Source organism: Hyperolius riggenbachi, chromosome 8 (assembly GCF_040937935.1).
Source record: "Hyperolius riggenbachi isolate aHypRig1 chromosome 8, aHypRig1.pri, whole genome shotgun sequence".
Classification (NCBI taxonomy): domain Eukaryota; kingdom Metazoa; phylum Chordata; class Amphibia; order Anura; family Hyperoliidae; genus Hyperolius; species Hyperolius riggenbachi.
The window spans coordinates 95,240,308-95,253,433 of record NC_090653.1 but is presented as its reverse complement, the minus strand read 5'-3'; the positions used below and the strand labels follow the sequence as shown (position 1 = coordinate 95,253,433).

Below are 13,126 nucleotides of genomic sequence, written 5' to 3'. Positions count from 1 at the left end.
CATACGTCCCTCTAAGCGTATGTTACGCTTAGAGTGACGTCATGTAAACAAACTCATGGCCGCCATCTTGTGGGCAAAAAGTAAAACTACAACTAAAAGTAAAAAAAAAAAAATCTTAACACACATTTACATTATAAGAGTTCTGTTTACCTCCCACCCTCCCAAAAAATACCCAAATAAAATGTTTAATATAAAAAAAAAACATTACAATGATAAAAAAAAACATGTAAATATTTACCTAAGGGTCTAAACTTTTTAAATATCAATGTAAAGATGAAATATTTCTATACTTTTTTATTTTAAACTTGTAAATAGTGATCGAAGCAAAACGGAAAAAATGCACCTTTATTTCCAAGTAAAATATTGTCGCCATACATGGTTATAGGGACATAATTTTAACGGTGTAATAACCCGGACATATGGGCAAATACAATACGTGAGTTTTAATTATGGAGGCATGTATTATTTTAAAACTATAATGGCTGAAAACTGAGAAATAATGAATTTTTTCCGTTTTTCTCTTATTCTTCCTGTTAAAATGCATTTACAGTAAAGTGGCTCTTAGCAAAATGTACCACCCAAAGAAAGCCTAATTGATGGCGGAAAAAACAAGATATAGATCAGTTCATTCTGATAAGTAGTGATAAAGTTATAGGCTAATGAATGGGAGGTGAACATTGCTCGGATGCATAAAGTGAAAACGACTGAAGGCTGAAGTGGTTAAGGCCCACCAACAGTGCATGTTTTGTGGAAATCCACAGAGATAGTTAATCAGCTCTGCTGAGACACTAATTACCCTACCTGTGAATGTTTGTGTTTTTCTGCAAAAAATGTACTGTTGGTGGGCCTTGAGGACAGGGTTGTGGAATTGTGCTATAGAGGACGAAAGCCTTGCACTCTGATTGGCCCAATAGGCTGCTTGTCAAGTGAAAGGCAGCCTACTGGACCAATCAGAGTGCGGGGATCATGTCCTCTATAGCGATTGGACCCGCAAGGGCTCAGGGCAGGAGGAGAGGACATTCTTCTAGAAGGCAATTTTGGTAAAATAAAGATGTATTTTTTTACTGATCACAATCCCTGTTAATACCTTACACTGGTTTATTAGTTTAACACGTTAAGAATATAGAAAAAATATGTTTTTGTTTTGAAACAATCTAAATATACTTGTTAGGTTTTGTCATTCGCTAAACAAAGAGTACCACAAGTTCTACTAAGAGGTTAATGTTGTTGGTATATGGTACATAATGGCTATGGTAGGGCTTATTCTATACACATCAGATCTCCTTTGCAATGGCCTATTTCATGCTTATTCCATGAGCAACTCAAGAACATAACTATAGTCTAGTCATTATAATATGATTGTAGGGTGTAGCTGGAGTCCTTTTTACATACTATCCTTTCATTCTTTTTTTGACAAATCTGTCTCTGTGTGGGAAGAGATGGAGGTGGGCAAGGGAATATCACTTGTTGCTCTTGCAGCTAAATAAATATAGTATCCTCAATATGCTTACTATCCAGAGAGTCATCCATATCAAGCCATCCATCAATAAATGCATACTAAATTTAACCTTCTTGCCGGTTATCCCGAGCTCAGCTCGGGGTAACCTGCGCATGAAGGATTTCTCCGGCCCCTGCTGGGCCGATTTTCACAATTTTTTTTACTGCATGCAGCTAGCACTCTGCTAACTGCGTGCATATCCCGCTCGCTACCGCTTGCCGCCGATACCCGCCACGCCGCGCCCCCCCCTCCAGACCCCTTGCGCAGCCTGGCCAATCAGTGCCAGGCAGCGTTTAGGGGTGGATAGGGATTCCCTCTGATGTCCCGACGTCCATGACGTCGGTGACGTCATCCCGCCCCGTCGCCATGGCAGGAAGCCCTGCAGGAAATCCCGTTCTGAACAGGATTTCCTGCTAGCAAAGATCGCCAGCGGCGATCGAACTAGGTAGGGGGATGCCGCTTGTCAGCGGCTATCATGTAGCGAGCCCTGCGCCACCCCCTTGCCGTCAGAATTGGAACGGCAAGGGGATTAGAGGACCACTATCGTGAAAAAAATTAAAATATTAAATACATGTAAACACATACAAATAAGAAGTTACAAATAAGAAGTACATTTCTTTCAGAGTAAAATGAGCCATCAATTGCTTTTCTCCTATGTTGCTGTCACTTACAGTAGGTAGTAGAAATCTGACAGAACCAACAGGTTTGGGCTAGTCCATCTCTCCAAGGTGGATTCTCAGCATGGTCTTTATTCTTTATAAAGACACTCCCTGAAAAGGAAGTGCTTTTGAAAATTAAGAAACCCCTGAGAACCCCCATGAGGACATGGACTACTCCAAAACCTGTCGGTTCTGTCAGATTTCTACTACATACTGTAAGTGACAACAACTTAAGACAAAAGTGATGTATGGCTTATTTTACTCTAGAAGAAATGTACTTCTTACTTGAATGTGTTTACATCTATTTAAAATTGTATGATTTTCACAATAGTGGTCCTTTAAACTAAAAGATGGATAAAGAACCAATAGTACTAGTGGTAATGGCTTCTACTAGAGATGGTCAATTAGATGTTAATAATTGGTGCAGACAGAGCTATGCAAGTGCATAAAGTTGCATAAAGTTGCATAAATAAATAGCATAATTCTACACCAACTCAAAATTATTTACATCTAATTGACATCCCTACCTTCTACCAATATCCTTCATTTTTGTTATTCATAAAATAAAAAAATCTGCAAACACTCCCCCAGCATAAACATTTCCAGATGCACCCATGTGCTTTTAATTTTTATGACGCAAGTCAGTGTCCTGATATTTGCAAATCACTAACCCATCTATTGTTTATCTTGTGCTTGCTGTAAGGGTTCTTTCCCCTCCTATCTCAGTGTTTTGCAGAGGTTGTTGAACTGATTGTATAACTTTCTAAAAATCTACAGTACTCAAAAGGACTTCTCACAGCAGACTTTGTTGTCCAGTATCCTTTAACAATATATCCACATTTCATATGACCAACAGACTGTTAAAACAGAACCTAACACAGTTATAACCATGGCCCTAAAGCTATTGTGAAACTGCAAACCCCTTAGTGGCTCACAGTCGATACTGAGGCTTGTAGATGTTTCCTAGTTATCTGGTTGCCAAATTAAATAATCATTATCTGAGATACTGCTTTGGTATTTTGAACCATAATTATTCCCACAAAAAAGGAAATCACATATTTTTCACACCTTGGGTTTTATTCAAAAAAGATCTATTTCTTTTTAGTAGCACTGAATTCTGAGATTTTGTTAATGAATTATAAACTGCTGTTACTACCAAAACAAACACTTATTTTTAGTCCGTTTGGATTTTTGCATTCCTCCTGTAACTACTTTGCCACTGGCACTCTATGCAAATGAGCACATCTGTGTGGAACAGACCATATTGTCAATATTCCAAACACACCTCTAAATGGAGCAAAGGTTATGTATAAAGTATGTTTGCTATATTTTCAACTGAAAGTTTGAAATTCTAGATATAGACCCGAGTAAAGTGGCCACATGGATGCAAACAACTGTGAGTGCTAACAAGATTGTTGGGGCTCATTTGACATTCAGGCTAGTTGCAGGAAGAATGCAGGGGCATAACAATAGACCCTGCAAGGGATGCAGCTGCAGGGGGGCCCAGAAGCCACAGGGGGCCCCATCCTGAGAGACTGATAACTATGGGAACAGAGAGTAAAACTTTTCTATTCTCTGCACAACTGTTCTAATGACTGCATCTGCTCAGCTACTGATAACACATCATACAAAGTGTTGTAGACAGAGATTTGTAGATAGTCCTTATTCAGTGTGCAGCAGGCTCCTCTGTACAGTGCCCAGCCCAAAACCTCTCTACCCCTCCCCAAGTGCTGTGTTCTGTAGTGATGCTGGAAAAGTCTACAGAGCCATTTCTGTTCCATCAGAGATGAACAGAGTGAGTGTAATAAGCTGCGGCTGGGAGTACAATCGTCTGTCAGTTTTCCGTATGCGTTTTCTGTACACCATGTGTGTCTGAGTGAAAACATGCACGTTTTATCACAACTAATGTAATTGATAAAGAAAATGCCTGCAATGCTTTACTGCTGTCAGTTTTTATCTGCATGGGCAAAACATGCTCTAGCCAATTGAATAACATTGGTTCTCAGTTTACTTGTGCAGAAAGCAGGGGGTGGGTTGGCGGGAGGGGGCCCCATCCAAAGTTTCGCAGTGGGGCCCAGTGATTTCTAGTTACGCCCCTGGAAGAACGTGTTGTTTTTGTGGGGCCAAGAAAAGATCTTACAAAAATGTTTTTACTATAACTAAAATCTATCTACCTACTTTCCATTAAGGGAGCGATTTACTAAATCAAAATGTTCTGTAGAAAGCAACACATAATGGCATTCACTAGTATTTGAGAACCCAGATAATGCCATCCAAAGCAGTTCAGCACCTTTATGTTTGGAGAGAGTCACAGAGTTGCGTTCCTCCACGTGACTCCGATGCTTTCTCTTTCCGGGTTGGAAGGAGGAAACATCGAAGTCCGGTGAAGTGCGACATGTAACGCAACTCTGTGACACTCTCCAAACATAAAGGGGCTGAACTGCTTTGGATGGCATCAACTGGGTTTCAAAATAAGGAAACCTGGATTCGAACAGCATCACTAGTGTTCATCTCAAATATCCAATCATGTGCTAGTTTTTCATTATCCTTTGTATTTGATTGAAAGTTTGAAGTAAACACATCTTCTCCTCTATGATTTTACAATGCAGCCCAGCAGTGTAACTACAAATCCTGATACCACCAACCAACCCCCAAATAGTAGTAGGTAACCAGATGTGCCCCCAAAAATATTAGGTTGCCAGATATGGCCTCTACAGTATTAGGTAAAAACAGGTTTTAGCGAAATAGTATTAGGTAGTGAGAGGTGCCCCCAAATAGTACAAGGTAGTCAAAGGTGCTTCCAGTATTAGGTAGCCCAAGCCCCCTCCTCCCCCCAGAGGGGCTCCCAGTATTTAGTAGCCTAGTCACACAATATAGGTAACTAGTGGTGTCTACTATGTAGAGTGGTAAGCAGAGTGGAGAGGTAACTCACCTCTCTGCACTCCAGTGATGTCATGCCATCCACCTTCCGCCACGGGCCCCATCTATATGGCTCCAGCAGTATCTCTCAAGCATACTACAAGTACGTGCCTGCAGGTCGTGTGAGTGCTGGCAGGTCATGTGATGAGGGACACCACTGGAGCTATGAACAAGGGACTTTGAGAAGGAAGGTGGGTCACGACGCTGGAAAGTAGAGAAGTCAGTTACCTCTCCACTCCTCTACGCTCGCCACTCTGCAATTCAGGGGCTGCAGTAAGAGTCCATGAGGCCCGAGGCTGGCCCCATAGCGCCAGATGCTGACACCCCTGGCCTTGCTTGGCAACAGGCATCCACTTCTATGGTCACGGTGATCCCTACACCACTGCACTTAATTGTAATGATACAGCCCAACCTTTAGTAACTTTCACTGTTTTATAATACACCCCAAACCAGTGTTGAAAAGCAGATCATTTTTAATAAATCCAGGATTTACAAATTTACTTATATTCTAAAAACTAGGAGTACATAGCAAACTAGGCCCATCTGTGAGAAATAACACCTGGACAAACTTAGTAGAACAGGCTTAGTGTGTGGGAAATATCAGACTCGCCAAAAGTTTTTTTTTTCTTCATTCCAACCAGCTAGTTCTGCGATATGGATAACCCAGCCATACAACACAAGCAACGTGAGCAGATCTTACAGTTCTTACATATATAACCTAAAGCAACTGTGTCGAGTCTAGCTCATGGCAGGTTCTCTGGATTAAGCTATTGTTGCATAGCTTCCACCATCCTTCTGTTCAGACTTCAAGGAGGCGAATGTTTAACTGTAAAGACTTGTACACACATCCATTAAAGTGCACCACCAACTCCACAACTTGACCAACCACACAACTAAGGGATTACACAATTTGTACAGTATTTTTCACGCACCAATCAACTGAACGATCAACTGATTTGCATACTACATGTGCAAGCAGAGTGACGGACTGCACGATATGGCCACATTTACAACAAGTGGATGTTGTTCAAACGACTTGTACACATGGGGCCAACTGCCCGATATCAGCCCAAAAGTCTTGTGAGTTTATCCGCTGGATGGATTGGTCAAACCGCCTGTTATTAGTCACTCTTCTAGTGGTTTGCCACGCGTACACACACTTGATTGTTATCCAACAGACCAAATTCAGATGACAATCAAGCAGAATTGTTGGACATGTGTACGAGCCTTTGATGGGAATACACGGCTCGATTCTGAGCCATTTAGATGGCTTGATAGATAATTTCTGACACGTCCGATCTCCTGTCTGATCGTTTCACCGCTCGATTCCGCATTGAGCACAATGGAAAAAGATAAGAAAAACGAGCGGAAGATAAGAGAATTGCCTGCGGAATCGAGCGGGGAATTGATCGAGCGGGAGAATCGAGCAGCAAAATCGAGCTGTGTATGCCCAAGAAGACTGCACTCTTTACCAATTTAAAGTGAAATCCACCCCTTGTTGAAAGAAAAGAAATTCCTTCAGTTCAGCTCTACAAATTTCTAGAATCATTGCCACACATTATGTCAGACTGCCACTTTGTAAATTTGAATTCTAATGCCTAGCATCGCCATTCTGACTGGAGAAGAGTCTGTCAAGAGAGGCAGAGTTTTCTGCTAGTCATTTAGTTTATGCAGAGGTAGTAAACAAGCAACAACTGTTCTTGGTCTGTGCACCTATTTACTCCTGCTAGAAGGGGACTATAGATGGGTTGTTTGTACTGAAAACTGGCACTACACATTGTACATATTGTAGACATGAAATGTTATGCACCTTGGGCTTAAAGAGACTCTGTAACATCATAAACATCCCCTGGGGGGTACTCACCTCGGGTGGGGGAAGCCTCCGGATCCTAATGAGGCTTCTCACGCCGTCCTCTGTCCCACGGGGGTCTCGCTGCAGCCCTCCGAACAGCCGGTGACAGACCCGACTGTAAATTCACTATTTACCTTTGCTGGCTCCAGCGGGGGCGCTGTGGCTGCTCTCAGCTCTGAAGTAGACGGAAATACCCGATCTCAGTCGGGTCCGCTCTACTGCGCAAACGCCGGAAACTTGCGCTTGCGCAGTAGAGCAGACCCGACGGCGATCGGGTATTTCCGCCTACTTCGGAGACGACAGCCATCAGAGCCCCTGCGCAGGAGCTGGGAAGGTAAATAATGACGTCATTTTGCACGGAGGGCTGCAGCGAGACCCCTGAGGGACGGAGGACGGCGTGAGAAGTCTCATTAGGATCCGGAGGCTTCCCCCACCCGAGGTGAGTACCCCCCAGGGGACGTTTTGACGTTACAGATCCTCTTTAAAGCTAGTTCTTTCTGGCTGTTAATTTTTAATAACATTAAACACAGCATTGATATATGTTTATAGCATTTTTATTTTTTAGCAAGAGTGCGAATTTACTTTAAAGCGGAACTAAACTGAAAACTGATCATGCTTTCCCAATAAACACTCGTTTAACTAATTGCTGCCTAAACATTTCGAGCCATGGGGGCATGGATTCCACAATGACCTGTGGTATCTGTTGTAAAGACATTAGCAGCAAATCATATACAGTAGTCTTCTAAGCCATAAGGTGGGACCTCTGGGAGTCAAACATAGTTTTCATGAACAGCATATGGTCAACAATAAACCTTGGATAGGTGGCATGTGTTAAACTTATATTCACATAATCTGAAAAAATGTGGTTCATCCGACTATGCCACCTGCCTTCACTGCTCCGTGGTCAGGTCCGGAGACTTTTCTGACCTTATAGTTGCTTTTAATGGTGGACAATAGTCAGCCTGGACTATCTGACTGGTTTAGTTACACAGCCCCATACTCAGCATCTGATATACACTGTGCTCTGTGATGCTTTTCTGTCATGGCTAGCTCTGTGTTTTTAAAGAGAAACTGTAGTGAAAATAACATAATGAATACAATTGTTTATTTTTTTACAATATTTATTTATAGATTATTAAGTCAGTGTTTGCCCACTTTAAAATCTTTCCTCTCCCTGATTGAAATTTTGAAATGTATCATTGGTGGTGACATCTTTAGTTCTGCCAGGTGATCTGTACGGAATGTTTGTTTCTTAGATATCTATGCACAGAGGAAAATAGTGCTTACTTGGCAGTTGGAAAGAGACACTATTTCCCACAATGCAACGAGGTTCCTAGACAGCAAACTGTCAAGACTATGGTCATGACATGACACTGTGGGAGGGGTTTCACCACAATAGCAGCCACATAGCCCTCTGATGATCTGTTCAAGAAAAGGTAAATATTTTGTCGCGAGAAAGGGGGTATCGGCTACTGACTGGAATACGGTTCTATCCTTAGTTGAAGTTCCTCTTTAAGCAATCTGTATTACAGCTACAGCAGCTCTTCTGTAGGATAGGACCAAAAAAACTTCTGCTGCTCTTATATTGCTGGTTCACTGGTTATCCTCCTTTAGACCACTTTTGATAGGAACTGCATACCGGGAACATCCCAGAACATCTAACACTGTTGTAATCCTCTGACCCAACCGTCTTTCACAATATAGCCCCAGTTAAATTCGCTCAGGTCCTTCTATTTGCCCATTTTTCCAACTGAAAAAACATCACCTTGCACTTACTCAGTGCTGGGCCGAGGCAGAGGATCAGGCGTTTCCCTTCCCCTGGCCATAGGCAAAGTATTCAAACTGATCCCTTTTCAGCCTGTTGCACTTGCAGCATCTCAGCTTACTGACGCCCTCTAGTGGTGTCTCTCATTACAAGTGCCACTAGAGGGCGTCATAGAAATTAGGTGCTGTAAGTGCGACAGGCTGGCAGCGGCGCCGAGAGATGAATGTTCCAGCATGGGGGGAACTACCTAATATTGGGGCACATCTGTAGGAACTACCTAATACTGGGGCACATCTAGCTACTTATACTGGTAAAGGGGGCCGCCAGCGCCTAATATTGGGGGGACCATTTGGCTACCTATGTGGGGTAGGCACAATTTGGGGGGAAGAGCACACTTTTGGATCTCCCCTTCTAGTGCTGGAGGACCTGGCTTACTTCTTACAGGTGCCCTTGCAACCAAGTAATCAGTGTTATTCCCTTCTCCCTCTCAGTGGTTTTAATCTTGTGGCTGATTGGTTTATTTTCTTATAAGGATATGGACATTTAGTGGAAAGGAACTGTAGCTACTTCCTCAGTCAGTGAGGGAGAATGTATTGCTCTGTGACAGACTGATATTACTGTGTAAAATGCCAGCTTTATAAACATTAACACTCAGCAGGCTAAGTGAGAACAATATTTGGGAGAGCTGCAATTTGAACTTCTGTCTGTAGCAGCATTCCCCTGTGAAGCAGGAAACCACTGGATTGATGGGAAGTCTATGAGCTGAACCTGCCAGACTTATTATTCTGTCCTCAGCACAGTACAAGTGCCATCACTACTTAAGAAGCTTACAGTAGTAAGACTGTCTTTCGAGCAATTTAATATTTAAGCACAGTCCATTTGGGAACTCTATTATACAATTTAAAGCTTAAACTATACTAGCTTTGGGAATATGACCTTTTATTTTATCCCCAGATTCAGAGAATAATCAGTGTAATCATGTGGTATGCTATTACCCCATCCAGGTACAAACAACACTATAAAACACAAATGGGTGCCTGTACTCCCCTCATTCACACATTTGCAGATAGCTGGGTTCCTATTTGGATTATATTTAATTCTGAACAAGATATGAGTTTGCAGTTTGGCAAATTACGTTCTTAAAAAGCAAAAGAAAAAAAGAAGAACAAAAAAAAAGCTTTTTCTGTTTCCAAACAGCCTGAAAGCATAAGTAAATAGCAGACTCTAAAACAATGGAGAGTTAATGTGAGTGCTGCAATCCATGCTAATCTCTGCAGAGTGATTTCTGCTGGTAGCAAAGCAGCAACAAGCGTCTGACTCCCCCTGCTGTCGCTGCTGTGTGGTGCTGATGCTGAGGAGGAGGATGCTGCTGCTGATGCACCGGCAGACAGGTACATTCCACAAATAGGAATGGAATGTAATTAGCAGTGAATGGAATTCCTGTCCTCTTTTATTGTGGACCAGAAACAGGGACATTTTCATTAGATCGTGTTCCAAAACTGAACTTCATCCTCAACACAGATCCCTTGTTGTACGGAGTTTTCTGCGAGACTGTAGGGAAGGGAATAAGGCATCTCCTGGGCACAGGGCTGTCACTTTCCTTTCTCTTGAAATGAAATGTGATTTGACCTATCACGTCAGAGAAAGCTTTTTATACCAAGTTGTTTATCCTCGTGTCTCCTATGTGTCAGTCCTCCCTGTAATGCAGCTGGCAGACTATCCAGACAGTTATCCTAATTACACATTGCGGAGTGAGGGGGACACCACTGTCCCCGTCCATCTCCCACCAGAGAGGCTACACAGCAGCAATGGAGCCTCGCATACCTTCCTGGAGCCAGAGAAATGCCGCAACTTCAAGGGATCTCCTCTCTGCATCACCTGTAAACTCTGCAAACCTTATTACTGAGAAGACATCTACCAAAGAGGCAAAATGATCTCAGCAAACTGGCGAGATCACAACAGTACCGGTAGTATGCAGCCTCCTGCATCAGTGACGGTGCCTCTGCAACACGAGTTCAACTCTCCAAGTCACCAGTGTCAGGTAGTGTCACAAAACAAATACATGAAATAAATGATAATAACACTACTACTACTAATAATAATAGTGATGCTGTTAGCTAGTTTAGTATCTGCAATATATATATATATATATATATATATATATACACATAACTATTATTATTATTTCCAGTAACAAGACAGCTTTAACAACAACATTTGCATTCATTTGCATTCAGCACCAACTTTGTGGCTGGTCTGTGATTCAGTAGCCTAGGAAATCTGATTGCAATGGGGTACCTGCAGTCTGCCCACAGGCTGGTACCAGATTTTACCTTTACATCCAGATGCAGTTTACTAATTGCTTCCACTTTGCAAAATAACCCCATTTAAAAAAAAATGCAGAAAAAAAACTAGAGGACTTACCAGTTCTGCAGACATCCAGAGAAGTGAGCAGTTCACCCCATTTATTCCACCTGCCCCGTGATCTCTGCTCGGAATGGAGTCAGTGTTGTTGCTCTAAGTGAGTTGTCCAGAGCTCTCCTTTCCTCCTGACAGAGTGCAGACTAATCCCTTCTGAAAACAGCCCAGTCTGTCCTCATCTGTTATCCCTTATCCAGAACAGGGCAACAGCAGCTCTACACAGCATCTCCCCTTCACTCCAGTCCAGTCTTCTCTCAGTCCTTTTATGAATTAGGCAGAAAGTAGGGAGAGAGAGGAGAAAAGCTTCTCCTATAAACTGAAAGAACTCTGGGAGACCAGAGCTTTCATAAAACTGCCACCTCCTGCCAACAGCTGCTGATTTGTGCTAGCAATACATGGATCTCTGCAGAAAAATGTCTCATCGAGTGCTGCCCAGCATAGCACTGAGCAAGGCAGGTACATTTCAACCTTGCCTGATGTAAACTGAACCATTCACATAAAAGCAACACAGGGAAGTGTGCCCAGCTGTGTTTTTTCTCTCCCTGCAATCAATTGTGATAAATATTAATGTCAGTTTCTCCCCCTTCCTTGCTTCTGTGTGTTTCCAGATATCACTAGCTGTGAACCTCAAGGCTAATCCAAGACACTGTTAACTTGGGTGGATTCCAAAAACTAGCCTTGATGGGCTGAGGAGTTTGAGCCATTGTTCTGCTTGTTGCTTACATCAATTATATGAGAGAGCCTTATAACACACACATACAGTGTACACAAGACTATCTCAGGGCTATGCTTTCCGGGGAAGTGTGAAAGTAGCAGGTCTGCATTTAATCAACTAGACTGGAGAAAGGCACAGAGCACAGTCCAAAGCGAAGACATCATAACGCAGCAGATAGGCTGGATGTGCAGGCTGGATTTTAAGGGCAAATACAAGGAGTGCGGTTTGCACTGCTTACAAGAAAATCTCGATCATTGCTGTACTGCAGTCAGTTTTTTTTTCCTATTTTTCTTATAAGCTGATGACACTACAACAGATGGGAATGCTAAGGCACAGAAAGCACATTATTTTCAAAATGATATCAAACATTTTTATGTTTATGAAATAAATTGATAAAACTCTCTGGCTAGTTTCACTCCGAGGTGTTGCGTTGCACATCCTGGAAAAACAGGGCAAAAGTCGCATTGTGCATTACACGTGCAATGCGACACATACAGCGAAGCATACAAAACATAAAACATGCTTTACTGTAAACACGTATGCTTCATGTTATTTAAAGGAATACTATCGATTCACATATTTTTTTCAATTGACACAGGAATTGTTTGGGAAGTGCTGCTAAGTACTGGTGTATACATTTTAGTAGCAACTTCTTTGTTTACTGTTATCAAAATACATTCAAACTTTACTGACGCCAAAACTGAGGGCTGACTGAGCCATGAGGAGAGGGGAAATTCCCCTCACACTTGATCAGTTAACTCTGTGTGTAGCTCTGTGTGTGACAGAGAAGAGAGCTCCCAACAGCTGCAGTTTCTGTGTCCTGTGTTTCTGACTGACGTGTCTGAAGAGAGCAGAGGAAATGTATCTAATTGTCACAGCTTTTTCATACTGTTTTTGCTTTCAGAGTTTGATATTTGATTTCTGTAGTCTGATATGCAACTCTGGCTGCGCATTGAAGCAGACATCACTTCTGCAATTGATTTGTCCAAATATAACTAAATCCTACCCTCAATAAATTACAGCTTTTGCCTCTGATATTTAACATGAAAGTAGGAAAATGTTTACACAGCTACTTAGACATTATTTGTACACTGTCATTTTAGAACACTTGGGTATCGATAGTATCCCTTTAACCACATTCCGTCGTATCACTCTGCTAATGCGCCAAAGTGAACGTACCATTACAACATAATGGCATAGGGTTTGTCCAGCACAAGTGTGAAAGTATCCTTAAAGGAAGGTCCGAGGAAATAAAAAAATCCACTTACCTCGGGCTTCCTCAAGCCCCTGTCAGCCG

General features: G+C 42.2%; 1 protein-coding gene across 2 annotated transcripts in view; it reads right to left on the bottom strand.

Moving 5' to 3' along the window:
* The window catches only part of HTR2C (5-hydroxytryptamine receptor 2C), a 731,884-nt gene extending 720,053 nt beyond the window's left edge, over positions 1-11,831 (bottom strand). For both annotated transcript variants that reach the window (XM_068249562.1, XM_068249561.1), the window contains exon 1: positions 11,118-11,831. The gene's annotated coding sequence lies outside the window, so the exon portion shown is untranslated. The remainder of the gene's footprint in view (positions 1-11,117) is intronic.
* Between the last annotated feature and the right edge of the window lie 1,295 nt (positions 11,832-13,126).